Below are 17557 nucleotides of genomic sequence, written 5' to 3' on the forward strand. Positions count from 1 at the left end.
TCATAATGCAAACTCATTTGTATTTATGAACACATCGTGTATATCCCACTTGCATATATAGTATTATTCTGACAGCCATTCAGCTGAGTCACTATCTGTTGCATTCACTCATTCAAATGCTTTTGTAAGATAATTTGGTTTCCTCTATCTTTTCTTTTGCTTTGATGCCTAGCTATCCAGGGGGAGACTAAACTAGTTATTCTCACATAGTCAGGTGGAATTTTTCTCTATTTATCACTGGTTTATTGGACCAATGACGGAACACCACTTTCAGTTATGCATTGATTATATATGTAGAACTTATAACATTCTTCTCTCTGCCTTCAACCAGAGCAGAGTGAGCTGTTTCGTTGTTTACAACAACTAGAGAAAGCTGTTCTCTCTCTCTCTCTCTCTCTCTCTGTCTATCTCTCCTTTCTTTCTTTTGTTCTTTCTTTCTTTCAGTCAGCCAGCCAGCCAGCCAACCAAGTGAAGCAGGTCAGCAATATGCGTGAAATGTTTGTGTCAGCAATAATAGTAGTCTGTGGTGATCATTTGATTATATAGCTGAAGTTTAGAAGTTTCACTTCAAGCTACCATTGATCTTGGCTGGGCTGTGACTAATGTGTGGCTGTGTAGTAAGAAGCTCACTTCCCAACCACATGGTTCTGGGTTCAGTCCCACAGTGTGGCACCTTGGGTAAGTGTCTTCTACTATAGCTTCAGGCCAACCAAAGCCTTGTGAGTGAATTTCGTAGATGCAAACCAAAAAAAGCCCATTGTATATATGTGTGTGTTTATATAAAATTTAATTAGAGGATGTGTGAATTTCATAAACGGAGTGTGTGAGTGCTCTGAGAAAAAAGTTGGACATAAGAAGCATCAAATGTGTGCAAGAGAGATGACTGCACTGGTGTGGTCATGTGTTATGTATGGATGAGCACAGCTGGTGAGGAAGCACCACACCCTAACTGTGGAAGGAACCTGTAGAAGAGGTAGACCCACGAAGACATGGGATGAGGTGGTGAAGCATGACCTTTGAACACTGGGCCTCACAGAGGCAATGACAGACAGTAGACTGAAACCTTTGGAGATATGGTGTGATTGGGAAGTCCCGGCAACTAAAGTGAGATTGCAGCCATGGCTGATGCTTGTCCGGCCCATTTAAAAGTACTCTTGATGTGTTGGGGAATATGATATGCTCGAGAAGACCTGTTGAGTCAAATAAAACCAAAATCGTAGCTGTGGCCAGTGCCTCCTGACTGGCTCCTGTGTTGGTGGCATGTAAAATGCACCATCTGAATGTGGTCGATGCCAGTACCCACTGACTGGCTCCCATGTGGGTGGCACATAAAAAGCACCATCCAAACATGGTTGATACCAGTGCTGCCCGACTGGCTCCTGTGCCGGTGGCACATAAAAAGCACCCACTACACTCTCGGAGTGGTTGGCGTTAGGAAGAGCATCCAGTGGTAGAAACATTGCTAGATCAGACTGGAGCATGGTGCAGCCATTGGTTTTCTAGACCTCAGTCAAACTGTCCAATCCATGCCAGCATGGAAAACAGACGTTAAACGATGATGATGATGATGATATATATATATATATATAAAGAATGGTGATATGCTATGCTTGAGAAGACCTGTCAAACCAAGTGAAACCTTAGTTGTGGCTGATGCTGGTGTCACATAACTGGCACCCATACTGGTGACATGTAAAGAGTCCCTTTTGAGCATTGGGCCTCATGGAGGCAATGACATATGATCGAGATCTTTGGCAATATGCTGTGCTTGAGAAGAAGACCCATCAAACCAAGTGAAATTGTAGTCATGACAGTGTCATGCAACTGGTACCCTTGCCAGTGGCACATAAAAGCACCCATTACACTCTTGGAGTGGTTGGCATTAGGAAGGGCATCCAGCTGTAGAAACCACGCCAAATCAGATTGGGGCCTGGTGCAGGTCCTCAGCTTACCAGGCCTGGTTAAAGTGTCCAACCTACGCCAGCATGCAAAATGGATGTTAAATGATGATGTTTATATACATATGTGTGTGTGTATTTGTCCCCCACCACTGCTTGACAACCAGTGCTGGTGTGTTTATGTCCCTATAACTTAGCAGTTTGGCACAAGAGACCGATAAAATAAGTACCAGACACTTAAAAATAAGTAGTGGGGTCGATACATTTGACTAGAAATTCTTCAAAGCAGTGCCACAGTCTAATGACTGAAACAAGTAAAGCTAAAAGTTAAAAGATAATAGCCTGTGAAAAAAAAGGCTCTGCGGACAAAATTGTGAATATCATGTTTGCACCAAATATTTGAGGTCACTTGTTCACTAACATTGTCATTCTTTGACAGAATTCTGTTTGTTATGTTGTTACTTTTACGTCCAAACATAATAATTTGGGTTCCATTCTTAGGCAGTGAGTTGGTGTTTGGGACTCAGTGAAATATTCTTGTTACATATGAATAATACAACTTCTATTATACGTTTTATATGTTTTTATATTATTCAAGGCTATCAAGCATCAAGTGGCAGAAAATCCACTAATCAATCAATTAATTAAAAAGCAAATGAAATTAATCGCATATAGCAATTTGTGCAGAGAAGAGGCTGAGAAAACTGAAAACCTCTAGAAACTTTGCGAAGTCAAGAAAACTGATAACGTTTCATTGTCATAATTTTATATACGTGTTGGTTGAGCTAAAGTAGAAATGGTTTCAATACACTCTTATTTTGTGACATCAAGACAAAGTGAATCAATCACGGTGATTTAGTTCTGAGAAAGTCTAGTTGGCGAGCAATGTACAAATCTGAAGACTAGGATACTAATCACTCTTAAGAAACTAATTGAGTCTTATTCTCGGTTCTTCGGAAATTTGTAGATGGGTGTAAAATGTTTTTTAAAAACATTAGTTATTTAAGAAAATAAGGGAAACCAACTATATTTTATTTAGAGAAATCCATATAACGAAAGGGGGCTATGTTAATAGATACATAAATTATCAAAGAAGATAAATACTATAATTTCTGTTTTGATTAATGAATTAATTATCGAGGTAAAATAATGGAGTCAAGAAATGACTGCTTTCCACTGCCACCTGGTGCCCAGTAGAAGAATTACTGGTTTATAAGAGAGTGGATCCAAGGGAGATAATCTTCTAAACTCTAGCGACAACAGACAAATTGAAGTCGTGAGCAGACGTAAATCTGTTGTCTCTCTCATCGTTTGGTATTTATTTATAACAAGGCTTCTTCACTCACTTTTTTACATACTAAGGCGGCGGCGATTAACTAATCAAATTTTTTTTCTTTTCCCGACAAAGGTAAGGAAATTTTATGCCATAACGTCTGCTTCCTTTAACAATATGTATTGTTGATGTATTTGCATTTTCCTTTCTTTACAAAATCAAAAGCATAATCACCCTTTCACTTCTTCTATTCACATTGTCTCTTGTTTTACTTATTTTATTTAGATTTTTTTAATATTGTTGGTTTTCTTCACTAAAATAAAAATTAACAAAAAAGACATAACAAAATGATAAATTAATATCCACCAAAGTATATTTAATTGCTGTGTGTGTATATTATATATATATAAACACACGCTCTATTCCTTTTCTGGCGTAAATTATATTTTTTAAACATTAAACATAATTTCGAATTAACTTTAAAAAAAAGGACAAGATTTATTTTCTATTGGTTTGTCAGAGACGTCTGACAACATTAACATTAGATATTTTATTATTAAATATATTTATTATATAGATATTATTATTATTATTGTGTGTAACCTGCGGCGTGGAGTTGCCGGCAAAATAAGTTTGCACCGTAGTTTCAATTCTCATTTGAAAGTAAATTCACTTCGCTTTTTTCTTACCAGTAATAAACACCAACTCCACACAAACTCTTTCTCTTCTTTTTGATCCTGAAAAGAAATAAAATTATTATTATTATATCAAACACTGTAGAGGAGACGATGCAATCGTGTTTAATGAGATGGTTTCCATTCCCATGTTTATTAATACAATCTTATCGCCGATTGTTTAATTTTCCTCTCTAAAACATTCTCCAGTCTTGTACCTCTTAATGCCACAAACACCATTATTATTTATTATTTTGGGCTGTATATTTAAATGTAGACCGTTGCTGGCTTGAGTATAATCACGGTACCTATTCATTACCAACTACTTGTGATTCTGATATTTTTTTTATCGAATTCCATTATATATAGATAAGAAAAACAAATAAATTAAACAGCGGCAGCAAAATAATGCAGTTCTTTGGAAGACATCTCATTGGTGTTTTATTGGTTTGCTTCGAATAAAATGACCAGTAACAGGGTGACTAGAGAAATGCTGTATTTTCTATGAAAAATAATCCAAGTGGGCGGTAGAGATTATCATAAAAGTAAGCAATTGACGAATTCAGCACTGCAATGCGGTTTCGATTCTTGATTAAATCTTCTTCAGCACCTTCCCCAATAATGTAAGGGCTTTTGTGTATAAAGTTAACCTAGTCTACAAATCAGTTCCTCTTTCAAGTTGGTACCGTTTACATCGCTTTATGACATTAATGCTCTTAGGAAAGCCATAAACACCACAACTTCTTTTTCGAAATCCTTTGATTCTTGAACAGAGATGTTTTTTTTTTCTTTCTCTTTTTGGTCAAATATCCAGCGATATTGATGAATAAAATATAAAATAGTGTTCTATATAGGTATAACGGATGGATTGATAAATGGTAAGTTAAATATATTGAAATATTCGAGCTCTAGAGGTTGATAATTAGCGAACTTGTAGAATTAACACTGGACCGTAATACTATCTTATTTTATGTTATATACTTACACAAAATTGTTTTAATAACAATAGAAAAGGAAATCCATCGGCTTCTTTCCCAACTAACGTTTCATTTTCGGTATCACATTCGTCGTACTCTTCTTAAGAGATGATCTAACACACCCACACACTTCTACGTGTATTCCTGTATTATATATCTGTATACAATATTACAAATACTATCGCGCTAATGTATACTGAAATGTGCATAGAATTAAGAGAATTCTATGAACATCGATATGTATTCGCAGATAGTGAAACCCGCCGAGAAGAGAGGTAGACAATCCCTGGTTACGCAGTCATTCAAAGGAATTTACAGATATAATTGTGCACTAATATGTACTTACACACAGATAAACATGCATGCATATATATATATATATATATATTATATATATATATATATATATATATATATATATATGCGCCATACAACTACTGGCCTTCTCACATTCTACTCTTGTGACAGAGATCCTTCAATATATTAAGTACACAATGATAGTACTAACATTCAAACAAGAAGAGGCATTCTGACGCAAGTGTGCATCCCGCGAGTTTGTTTCCTTATAACTTCCAGAAAAATGTATATTTTTAATGAAATTTTCAACAATACGATTATATCGGAATTTTATATGAAAAGAAAAACAAAACTGTTGGCCTCGCACACATACGTACTAGCATATATTATTGCATATATCCACAGCATGAAACTTGAAATTTCGGAAAAAAATTTAATGTGTCCGTATGTATATGTGCATGCTCATCATTTTTCTTTTCACACCAAATTTCGATATACTTTGAAAGGTATTTGTAGAAAATTTCATAAAAAAATACCAATTTTTCTGAAAGTTATGAGGAAACAAAGCTGATTCGTGCGAATTTTCAGAAACTCCTTTCTCCATCCCACGGAAAATTTTTTCGCAACAAATTCCGATATAATCGGAAACTACACCATCTGAAGTGTATTTGTTGAAAATTGCTTTTAGAAATATACATTTTTCTGAAAGTTGGGAGGAAACAAAGTCGGTGGTGGGGTCACAGTTATGTATGTGTGCCAAAGAAGAAATTACTGAAATATATTTTAAAGAGACGCAATTTAAAAATCCTATTCACGACTGTTTTTTCATTCTCCTTTCGGCCTCTTTACTAAATTCTTTTATTAGATTCAAATAAAGACTTTGATTTTACAAATGATCACACATGAAAAGACGATGAATAACTAAATCATCGAAAGTTTACACCTGCCTAAGCATCATGTTTATCTCAGAGAAATTATTAGCTAAGCTTGAGCTACTTTCAATTTCCCCTCACCTGTTTTCAGGTGATAGTGCGTCATACACGGTATAAACTGTGACAGTGTGTTACGCTCTGGAGAAGTTCGCTCAGTCTGAGAAACAGGCATATCAATGTTGATATTTGACTGCGGAGAAATAACTACAAAATCATCCCCAAATTACATTTCTTCCATCTTAAGGAAGAATACTAAGTCTGAAAATAAAAAAATAAAATGGTGAGATGGTCATTGTGAGAAGACAAGGCCTGCTTGATTGTGGATGACTCTTGGAATTAAACAAAGCTGATTTCTATGACAGTGAGTTGTTCTTCAGCTCCAGGTCAGCTTTGACTATAATCAGAGGTTTAAGAATTTTTAAAAAAATCTTGCTGTATAACGCAAATCGGATATGTATATATAATGCTTTTACAAGAGTGATGACAGTGGTTTCAAAGTTTTCACCTGCTAGCCTTCATCGTACGATCATCATCCTATGTCTGTTTTCCATACTGGTATTGGTTAGATGGTTTGACTGGATCTGATGAGCCCAGGGCTGCATTGTGCTTCATTTCTGCGATGACCTGGGTTCTATGGCTGGATGCCGTTCCTAATGCCAGCCACTTTACAGTGTGTATTGGGTGCTTTTTTGTGGCACCAACACTAGTGGGGTTGCCAAGTAACTTGCAAGATAGGAAAGGACAAAAGAGGGGGGGGATGGAGAAAAAAGGAAGAAAGGGAAAAAGCTCTCTTCACTAAGTGGTGTTGGTGATGGTGAGGTATTTGAGAGGAGATTCTTATGCCAGGAGCCTTGCTGTGGAGAAGAAACATAGCTATCCCACATTTATATGAGAGTGGTTAGGAGTATCTGGGTAAGATGGTAGTGATGGAGTGCCAGAGCAAGAAATCACATGGGCAGTAAATCAGGAGGGAAACAGTTTATAAAAGTATCAGAGGAAGTGTGGAGTACTAGATGGTTAGAGGAGAGTGAAGAACAGGAGTGGAGGTGCTACTTGAAGGGAAATATAAGTATATGGGGTAAGATGTAGGGCCAGCATGAGGTAGTCCTTTATGTCATATATTCTCCACTTCTCAGTAGCCTTTCATTTAATTTCTGTGCATTTTTTTTTGTACTCCATATTGAGGACAAGTTTGCCTTCATTCTTCCAAATACATTTCTCACCAACATTTTGGTTGTCTCTCATATATTGTCTCTCAGTCCTTAATACTTTATGCCTCTGATCTTCACATTGTGGGACATATGTAAAAAATATTTTCCTTTCTGCCCCACCCTTAGTTAAATGTACCTATTGCCTAGATATCCTAGCTATTAGGTAATGACCTCTATTAACTTCCAGACTTTCTAAGCCTGCCTCTTAGCATTTACTGTCCTATCAGTTTTATCCTTCCAACACCATGTTACTTTTGGCTGGACTGACCTGTTGCCCTAGGCAGGTTATTTCATAGAAAATCCTAGTTATCATCTTTGCTACAGAAATGTAAAGTCGTCTTCCTACAGACATATGCGTGAATTAGAATTTCTCTGAATCTATTCCCAGTTATAGGATTTTTTAGTTTCCATGTTTTCCTTCACATTCTGTTTCTGTGTAGCTCTGACTCTGAAGCCACCATCTTACTAACCTATGTTGCATCATGCATTCTTTACCAGGAAAAGTTCCTGTTTTCACAACAGCCTCTCTATCCTGTTTCCTTCTGAGAATGTAATCTGTCTGACTTTGGCTTATGTATTTCCCAGATTGGTAGGTGATGTGGTAGTTGGTGCCTTTCTTGAAGTCTGTGTTGCAAATTGTTAGATCTCATATATCACAGAACTCTAAGAGTCCTTCATCCTCTTCATTTCTGAATCATACCCATAGTCTCTATATATCATGTAAGTTGCCATTGTGTTGGCCAACATGTCAGTTGGAATCACCAGTCATGATAATGAAGTTGCTATCAGTCATTATTGAGTTTGTCTGCAGAAGAGTCTCATAGAAATGGTTCTTCTGTCAATCCTGCTTGTGGGCATGCCAAAATGTCGTCTCAGTTACTTTTCTATCCATTTCTTAGCTAACAGTATGCCTACCCCACTCCTCTTGTCACTATTTCCCAGAATTTGTACTGCTGTCTCTTGCTTGAGATTAGTTTGGTTGAGGTTCCTTTCCATATGTTACTGGCAGGGACTTGATGTAGGGGTAGTTGTATCCAGTCTATGGGATGAATGAGCTGCAAGGGATACAGAACACAGTCACAGAGTGTGGGTGATAGGCTTGTTACTGATAAGAAAAACCTTTAGTACACATGGTGATGGTGGGTAAGGGCAGCCACAGTGAGAATCTTCAAGCCCGAAGGGGATGACAGAGGTATTGGCTTAACATAATATTATGAGAAAAGAAATTATATTAAGTATAATGTAGAAGAGAAAGATATGTATCTGAAAATTTCATTAAAAAATATGCATTTTTAGGAAAGTTATGACAACAAATTCGGTGGAGCACCAAACTGTAGATATTCTACAATATATATATGTATATATATCTGTCAGTAATGTGCAAAAATAAACTTGGCAATTCCACATCTGTTGTGTAAATAATACCTGTGATTGCTAAGATTAATTAAACTGATTATATTAGCATTTTGTTGACTGTTTTACAAACAATATTAAACACCATATTTTAGAATTTTTGTAAGCATTTTGTGATTCCAGAGTATTTCTGTGTGGTCTTTTTATAACAGACAATAACCGGAGTGGGAGTCATCATCATTTAACTTCTGCTTTCTATGCTGGCATTGGTTGGACGGTTTGACTGAGGACTGGCAAGCCAGGTGGCTGCACCAGGCTCTAATCTGATCTGGCAAGGTTTCTACAGCTTGATGCCCTTCCTAACGCCAACCACTGAGAGTGTAATGGGTGCTTACACAAGAGCCAGTCAGGTGGCACTGGCATTAACCATGCTTGAATGATACTCTTTATGTGCTACCAGCATCAACCATGCTCGAATGGTACTTTTTATGTGCCACTGGCATGGAAACCAGTCAGGTGGTACTGGCAACGACCACGCTCAAATGGTGCTTTTTTATATGTCACTGGCACGGGATCAGTCAGGCAGCACTGGCATTGACCACGCTGTCACCAGATTTAAGAACAACCAATATATTGTTACAGCATGTAAAATTTATCAATTGTTGAATCCTGAACAAAAAAACAAGCAAGAAATAACACCAGTAAACATTTTATTCTTTTTCAAAATTTACCTTTACTTTTCAATTAGAAGGAATTACTGTTTTAACAATTAAAAAATCTAAACAGTTCATGTACTACCTGTAAAGAAACATATATTTGCAATGCTTGGATCATGTTATTGAATGCAATAAACAGCACTCAAGTTCATGTTTAAAGTCTGTTTTCAATTATTTCATGAAACTACAAAATGGTAGAAACTAAGCAAGAAAAATCAATAAAGATTGCATGTGACTTGCATTTTATTTAGTTAATCAGTTGATTTTGACTAGCTGAAGTAACAAGTTGCATGTTAGTGGCAAATGTTTTACTCCAATAAACACTTTGTTGTGAATTACATTAATGAACTTAAACAAGGCACTTGGTCCAGGATAATGAAAGCATTCTTTGGTCATAATTGTTGCCTATAATTGGCAACATATCAATGGCAGTGCCAACAAGATTTGGAGAATTAATACTGCCTGATCAATTTGATTGAATCCTAGTTAAGATATCTTTCAGTTAGTGCCAGAACACAAAGCATTTTTTAAAAACTCAACAATTCCATTGATAATAGAGAAATAACTGGTTTGTCCATCTCTAAATCAGAGGTTAAGAATATTAAGTCTCTGTGATGGTCTACCCTAAAGTGTTGGAGAAAATGAACTCTGTAGAAATAATAGAAACCACAATGTCCTCAATAAGATTGAAGAAGAAACAGTTATTGCCAAAAGGACATGCTTTCTGACTCTGAAGCAAATGTTATCAAGAACCAAAACATCAATATTATGCAAGTTTGAAAGATGGTCAGCTGGCATCAGCTTGCTAGGCAGACTGCTTGGCAGCATATTGTCTATCTTTACTTTCTGAGTTCAAATGCCAGTGAGGTTGACTTTGCCTTTCGTCCTTTCAGGATAGATAAAATAAAGAACCAGTCAAGCACTGGGGTTGATGTAGTCAACTTACCCGCTTCCTGAGAATTGCTGGCCTTGTGACAAAATTTGAAACCAATATTATGATTTTGAGAGAAATTGCATTTCTCTGTGAATTTGTCAAGTTGGGATCAGAAAGACAATTTGTTGAAGATATCCATATTGAAATACTACTGACCGATGGCCTATCAAACTCTGTACATTGCTTTGAAATATTTGAATGCATTTGTAGTTTCAAGAAATGCTTTTGCCATATTAAATAAGAAGCTTGCTTCCCAACCATGTGGTTCCAGGTTCAGTCCCACTACATGGCACCATGGGTAGGTGTCTTCTATAACCTTGAACCGACCAAAGCCTTGCGAGTGAATTCTGTTGACAGACGAAAACTGAAAGAAGCCTGTCATGTATACATGTATATATTTGTGTGTCTCTGTTTGTCCCTCCACCATCGCTTGACAACTGATGTTGGTGTGCTCACGTCCCCTTAACTTAGCAGTTTGGCAATGGAGACTATAGAATGAGTACTAGGCTTACCAAGAATGTCCTGGGGTTGATTTGTTTAGCTAAAGGTGGTGCCTCAGCATGACCGTACTCAAATGACTGAAACAAGTCAAAGAATATTTAGCAGTTTGAAACTATTAATGATTTTGCTATGGTTCCTCCTCCTCCTCCTATAAATAATATACTAAAAGAATTGTCAGTGTTCTATGTAGGCAAGAGTTATCAGAAAATGGTCAAGTTGTGTGGCTATAACTGTAATGTGGAGAAGTATCTTACTCTTGGGAAGATACACAATAACTGTCAAAAGAACCATTTTCAGTCTGTCTTTCAGCTGTCTGGGAAGACGTCAAAGTGCACACAATTGAGGTGGTTTTGTCCATCACTCTGTTTCTTTTTCTCCATGAACTTTACAACATCCATGCTGAGGGAAAACGTTCCCAGTTTCAATAAAACTTGAATCTTATTATTTACAGATATGTAAATGATGTTGCAGACTTCATGTCTGCTGTTGGTAAGGCAAGATTATGTGCGTGTTTTCTGTGTGTTTGCACATTTCAGTAGTTATGTGTGTGTTTTCACATGATTGTTATCATTTAATCCCAGGTCAGCCTTGATTGAAGTATGCTCAAAGGAATTCCAACCATGGCCACCCACCCTGCATTTGTAGTACAACATTATTCAATGTGCTGCCTTTTAAATTAAGGTTGGGTCTAATTTAAAGGAGAGTTGGCTCTTACTTCTAGCAGGTTGAGAGACCGAGTAGAAATATCCTTGACTTGTGTTCAAGTATTTTTTTGTGTGTGTGTCAATGTATAGGGTAACCTTTTTGTGACTGTGTATGTAGGGGTGCATGTGTTTCAAAAGAAAAGAAAAAAATTGGAATCTGGCTTTTTTTCTTTTTTAGTACAACATATTTCATTTCTCAAAACTTTGCTGGTGACCAGTTTAGTGGCCATGGAAAATTGTTTTGTTATTGATACTGTGCTATGGCCAGTCTTTTTTAGGGTTTGTTGTTTAAAACAGGAGGGTGCGACTGCAGCATCGTTTATATTTTTGCTGCTGTTTATGTAAATAAGATGCCATTTCTATTTGCAAAAGTCATTTTCATGTATGGAGTTTACCAGTTTTTCTTCCAAATCATCAAAGACCACCAGTTCTTTGTTCCCCACCACCACTAGTTGTCATTGATGTATCTATTTACTACCTGCTGTAAAACTCCAACTATGGAATCTCCTTGAAAATTTATCATCGTTTAATGTCTATTTTCCATGCTGGAATTGGTTGGTCTGTTTGACAAGAGCTGGCAAGGCCAGGGGCTGCACCAGGCTCCATTCTCTGTTCTGGCATAGTTTCTACAGCTGGATGCCCTTCCTAAAACCAGTCACTTTATAGAGTGTACTTGGTGCTTTTTTACATGGTACCAACGCTGACAGTCACCAAGTACCTTGCATGACAAAATCCTCTCAACAGGGAAGGGGAGTAATTATCATTTTGATAAAATTGTAAATTATGATCCAACCTAGCAATAGGACAGTTGTTTGTAAGTATCAAACCTTTTATATGAGGAGATGTCTAGAAAGGTTTCCTTGAACAAGTACCAGAGAGAAAAGCAGACCCATGATTCAATGTTACATAAAATAAAATTGGTCATGGATCAATAATTTGTTCTGACAATTGGTGCTGTATGATGGAGTAGAATTACTACTATAAGGTAGTGCTGGTGGCATGTAAAAGGCACCATCCAAATGTAGCCAATGACAGTGCCCCCTGACTGGCTCCTGTGCCGGTGGAATGTTAAAAGCATCAGCTGAACATGGACAATGCCAGTAACCCCTGACTGGCTCCTGTGCTGGTGGCACATAAAAGCATCCACTACACTCTCGGAGTGGTTGGTATTAGGAAGGGCATCCAGCTGTAGAAACATTGCCAGATCAGATTGGAGCCTGGTGCAGCTGCTGGCTCTCCAAACCTCAGTCAAACTGTCTAACCCATGCCAGCATGGAAAATGGACGTTAAACGATGATGATGGTGGTATTTGACCTGTATTTTGTTAACCATGGCAGGAATTTTCTTCAATCCTACTGTCATACAGAGATATTGAGTCTTTTTGATCTTGTTCCAAGAAAAATTGAAACTAATGAATTATAAATTTAAAGAACTTTTCAATGATTACTTGAAAACCATTTGAATGGAGATGCTGCCCCATGTATATGCATGGTGGTGACTGAACATTTGAAAAGATCATGATTGCTCTTCATTAGCAATGATTATCTGAAATTAATTTTGTGACTTTGCTGTTCTATAAAATTATTTTGATTTGTTGTCAGTTTGGTCAAGCATTGACCTACATTTTTTCACTTTGCTTAAAACTATTTCTATAGCTGTATTGTTATTAGTTTAAAATTTTTTTTGCTGAATCATTATTATTTTGATCTGATTTATTTCTGAAAGGAAGGCTCAAATTTGTGTGAATGATTTATCTATGTCAATTCTAAAATTTGAGTAAAATTTGAAGCCATAAAAATTATTGATTGAATAATTTTTCTTTTTCTTACCTTATGATGGAGCCTCTATGCAGTGCCCATGTCTACAAATATTTATCTGTGTATATGTTGTGTTGTCCATCTGCCTATCTAGAATTTTCTTTCATATTTACATAGCTGCAAGCTGTCACATCCACCCATAAGCAAGCTTTTTCACCTTCTCTCTTCAACTTTCTCCCTCTCACATATCTCTGTCTCTGAACAACATGTTCACTTTTAAACTCATTCCTACAATGTATATTTATCTAATCTCCACCCTCTCCATATCTTTTTAGTTTGTCCTCTGCCACCTCTCTGGGTTTCATTGCCTTTCTTACTGTATGTCTTACTTTTTGATTTCTCACTTTGAATTCTGGGACATGTTTTATTGATCTTGATTTAATTGAAATTTTAGAAATTACATATGTTACATATGGAAACGAATATGATATATTGTCAGTCAGTATATTGCTGCTACATTTTTGTTGCCTTGAAATTAAATAATGTTTCAACTCTTCTCTCTCTCTCTCTCTCCATACTCTTGATATTATCATCATTTAATACCTATTTTCCATGCTGGCATGGGTTGGATGGTTTAACAAGAGCTGGCAAGCCAGAGGGCTGTGCCAAGCTCTATTGTCTGTTTTGGTGTGGTTTCTATTGCTGGATGCCCTTCCTAATACCAACCAATTTACAGAGTGTACTGGGTGCTTTTTCTTTTTTTTTCGTGGAACCAACATCAGTTGGATTACCAAGTAAACTGTAAGACAAGACAGTCCCCTTAATTGGAGGGAGTAGTATTGTGGAAGTGGAATTGTGCCAGTGATAAGAGGTTAAAAGAATAATGAAGAGGTAGAACTAGGTGCCTTGCTGTAGAAGAGACATAAGGATACTCTTATTGGAGAAGAGGGACAAAGTAAAACTTTGAAAAATGGAGAGTGAGAGAAATGGTGGTGGATATATGTCAGGACATACCATCAAGGTACACTGGGTGGGGTATAAGTGAAGTAATGCACAGGATTGGAGTAGGTGAGTGGGCAGTGGGGGACAGAAGGGAAATTTCCTAAAACTGTGAGAAGAGATGGTTTGATGGGATAGAGGTGACTGTAGTAATTGAAAACGAAAGCTATAGGATTGGCTCAGAGAGCAGGGTTATAGGATACACACACATGCACACACACGTATATATGTGTGTGTGTATGGTGTCCTGTCCCCATATATGCATGTCTATATACATATGTAAGTATGTACATATATGTATATATATATATATATATATATATATATGTATATATATGTATTTGTATATTATTTATATTATATTATATATATGTATATTCATGATCTGATCAATAAGTATCCGGATTGTTGCCATAGTAACAAAACTAAAGCATGCAGAGTAAAGCTGCTTAGCACAGATTGACCTTGAAATCTGCTGTGCATGTGCACTAAGTTTTAACATTATAGCTCACTTCTGCTGTTTACAGCAGTGCTTGAAAGGAAGGTGTGTAATGTGTGATCGTTGCATTGAGCAGAGAATTTGCATCAAATTTTGCCAAAAGCCTGGCGATACCTGCTCAGAAGCCTATGTAAAATTTTCAAAATGTTTTCATCATTCTCAACACAATCAAGGAGATCTTATGCAACTGAAATCCAAGTGTCTTTTCAGTCGGCTGAAAGCAGTTTTGGCACAAACTTGGCAGACACGCGTCTCGTACCCAAATCTTCAGTAATTATGGACTGAACTGAATTGTAACTAATCTGCACATCCTCTGATAACTCATGGATGGTGATTTGACAATTTACTCTCACAGATGCACGCACATCTGCAATGTTTTTCTCAGTTCTGCTGGTTGCAGGTCTCCCAGAATATTTGTCAATATCGACTTTTTTTGGCTATCCTGGAAACGTCTGAACCACTTGTAGACTTGTGTGCATCTAATACACCCCTCTTCATATGCTTTTTGCAACTTTACGTAGGCCTCTGAGCCAGTATCACCATAACCACTTTCTCTGTTCTGGTCAACATGACAAACACATGCTACACACCTTCCTTCCAAGCACTGCTGTAAACAACAGAAGTGAGCTAGAATATATGCGCGCACGCACACGCACACACACACACACACACACACACACACACACACACACAACGGGCTTCTTTCAGTTTCTGTCTACCAAATCCACTCGCAAAGCTTTGGTCAGCCCAAGGCTATAGTGTAAGACACTCACCCAAGGTGCCATGCAGTGGGACTGAACCTGGAACCATGTGATTGGGAAGCAAACCACCAACTAATAAAATCTCCCCACCAAAAATTATCCATCCACATATTTTAATAATTTTTTATTTGCCTCAAGGGTTCATAGAAATACATGCAATAAACATTAAAGAACATGGAAGTTTATAGTACATGTGGACCTAGAACAGTGATTCTCAACTATTTGTCTGTGTCCCCATTTGATTCCTGTTTTTCTCTATTGGACCATTCCATGTATATATATAATATTTAGATATTATTATGAATTATGTAAAAAGAAAATTATATTTTGTGTTTGTAGAAGAATAAGCAACTTATTGGCACATAAATTTTAACCACAAATTTTTATCTGGAGCCTGGTTGAAAACTACTGGACTAAGTTGGGAAGAGATGTTATAGAGGGATTAAAAATTTTATGAAAGAATTAATGGGAAAAAAATTTAAAAACAAACACAAGATATAATGATAATATTACATAAAAAAATTTTGAGATTATCCACTCACAAATGGTTAGGAATTCACTAGTTTGGTTGAGTCAATGTGCCACTTGTTTCCACTTACCCACCAGATATTGTACATTTCGCAGGGACTTCTGAAATCCCTAATCAGCATCTCTTCACTGGGCTTGTCAAGAAAGAGAACTACATCTGGGCAGGAATACTTGTTCATAAGCTTTTTTCTGTTCTAACCAATATGTGAGCAATGGTATGCTGGATATTGTACTGATACAATTCCTTCTCTATCCACAAATGGTTGGCTTACTTTCTTCCACTTGGCACAACTTCAAGTAGTTTTTTGTTATTATTTCTAATACCTGTGAAACTGCTTGAGTCTCACAGTTTGAACTTTTCTTCCAAGTTTTCTGAGAGGATCATTTGTTTTTTTTTGTCTCTTTTTCCATTTTCTTTTCTTTCCTACTTTCCTCCATTTAATCACCATCCTTGCAAGTGTATGTGGTAAAGCTGTGAGGAGGGGGTGCTTTACCATTTTCTGCCTCTATTACCAAACACAAAGATACTTCCAGACTGACAAAAGATGCCTTGAAATTTTTTGTTACTGTGACCTAAAATGAAGTGTATTTTTTGGCCCTCCTCAGAACTGCAACTGGTGGTAAGAAGATTGGTGGTGAAGCCATTTTTTGATGCTGCTCAATCTTTTTATGATTTTTCATTTCTTCTGGACAGAAAGCTTTCAAGTGGTTTTTGATACCACAAATGAAACAACTATGCTTTCTGTTCTCCATCTTTAGTTTTATGGCTTTGGACTCTGCTGACAACAGGAAATAACTCCTACATGGCACAGGTGCCTATTAAGTGTCACTGGCATGGGTGCTTTTAAAGTGTCACTGGCACTGACCACAACTATGCTTTCACTTGGCTTAATGAGTCTTCTGAAGCACAGAAAATCACCAAAGGTCTTGACCAATTGTCATCACCTCTGTCATTACTTTCATTCTATTTTATGTGTATGAGCAAATAATGAGGAAAAACTAAGCTGGGTGAATAAGCATTAAATGGAGGGGAGAAGCAGAAAACAGGAAGAATGGATAAAATCTGTATCACAAATGATAAAAGATCAAATCAAGTGTTGATATGTTATACACACACACACACACACACTCTCTCTCTCTCTCTCTCTCTCTCTCTCTAGAGATCGGTTTTGGCAACTGCTTTACTAAAGCTAAGACATGTCCATTACTTTCACCATTCCAGCTTGAAGATCAACTTTCGCCATTCATATCCTTTACTTCCTAAAGTTTCAGTTAATTGATTTTATTGGAGTTATTCATCATTACCTGATGTTTTTAAGCTTTTAAACACTCCTAAAAGGGAGTTTTTATCTACTAACTGCACGGATGATAAAAACTCTTCAGTTTTCTCAGTTACAGTATGAGAACCAGCTGTGTTTATATAAACTATTAACCTTGCTCTGATGTTTAACAGGACTGGTTAACACTGACTTTTTCCACAATTTCTACTTAACCTACCTTATCTGTAAAATCTAATTTCCTATCTCTCATTTATTTCCTTTTC

At 36.9% G+C, this 17557-nt stretch overlaps 1 protein-coding gene across 5 annotated transcripts in view; it reads left to right on the forward strand.

The window, feature by feature from the left end:
• LOC115216353 (ATP-citrate synthase) overlaps positions 1-17557 on the forward strand; it is a 111441-nt gene that overhangs the window by 7289 nt on the left and 86595 nt on the right. For 4 of the 5 annotated variants that reach the window (XM_029785599.2, XM_036506474.1, XM_036506473.1 and 1 more), the window contains exon 1: positions 3156-3306. The exons of the other annotated variant lie outside the window; for it this stretch is intronic. The gene's annotated coding sequence lies outside the window, so the exon portion shown is untranslated. Of the gene's footprint in view, positions 1-3155; positions 3307-17557 lie in introns of those variants that run through there. 5 annotated transcript variants of the gene reach the window in all.

This window comes from Octopus sinensis, linkage group LG10 (genome assembly GCF_006345805.1).
Source record: "Octopus sinensis linkage group LG10, ASM634580v1, whole genome shotgun sequence".
Lineage (NCBI taxonomy): Eukaryota > Metazoa > Mollusca > Cephalopoda > Octopoda > Octopodidae > Octopus > Octopus sinensis.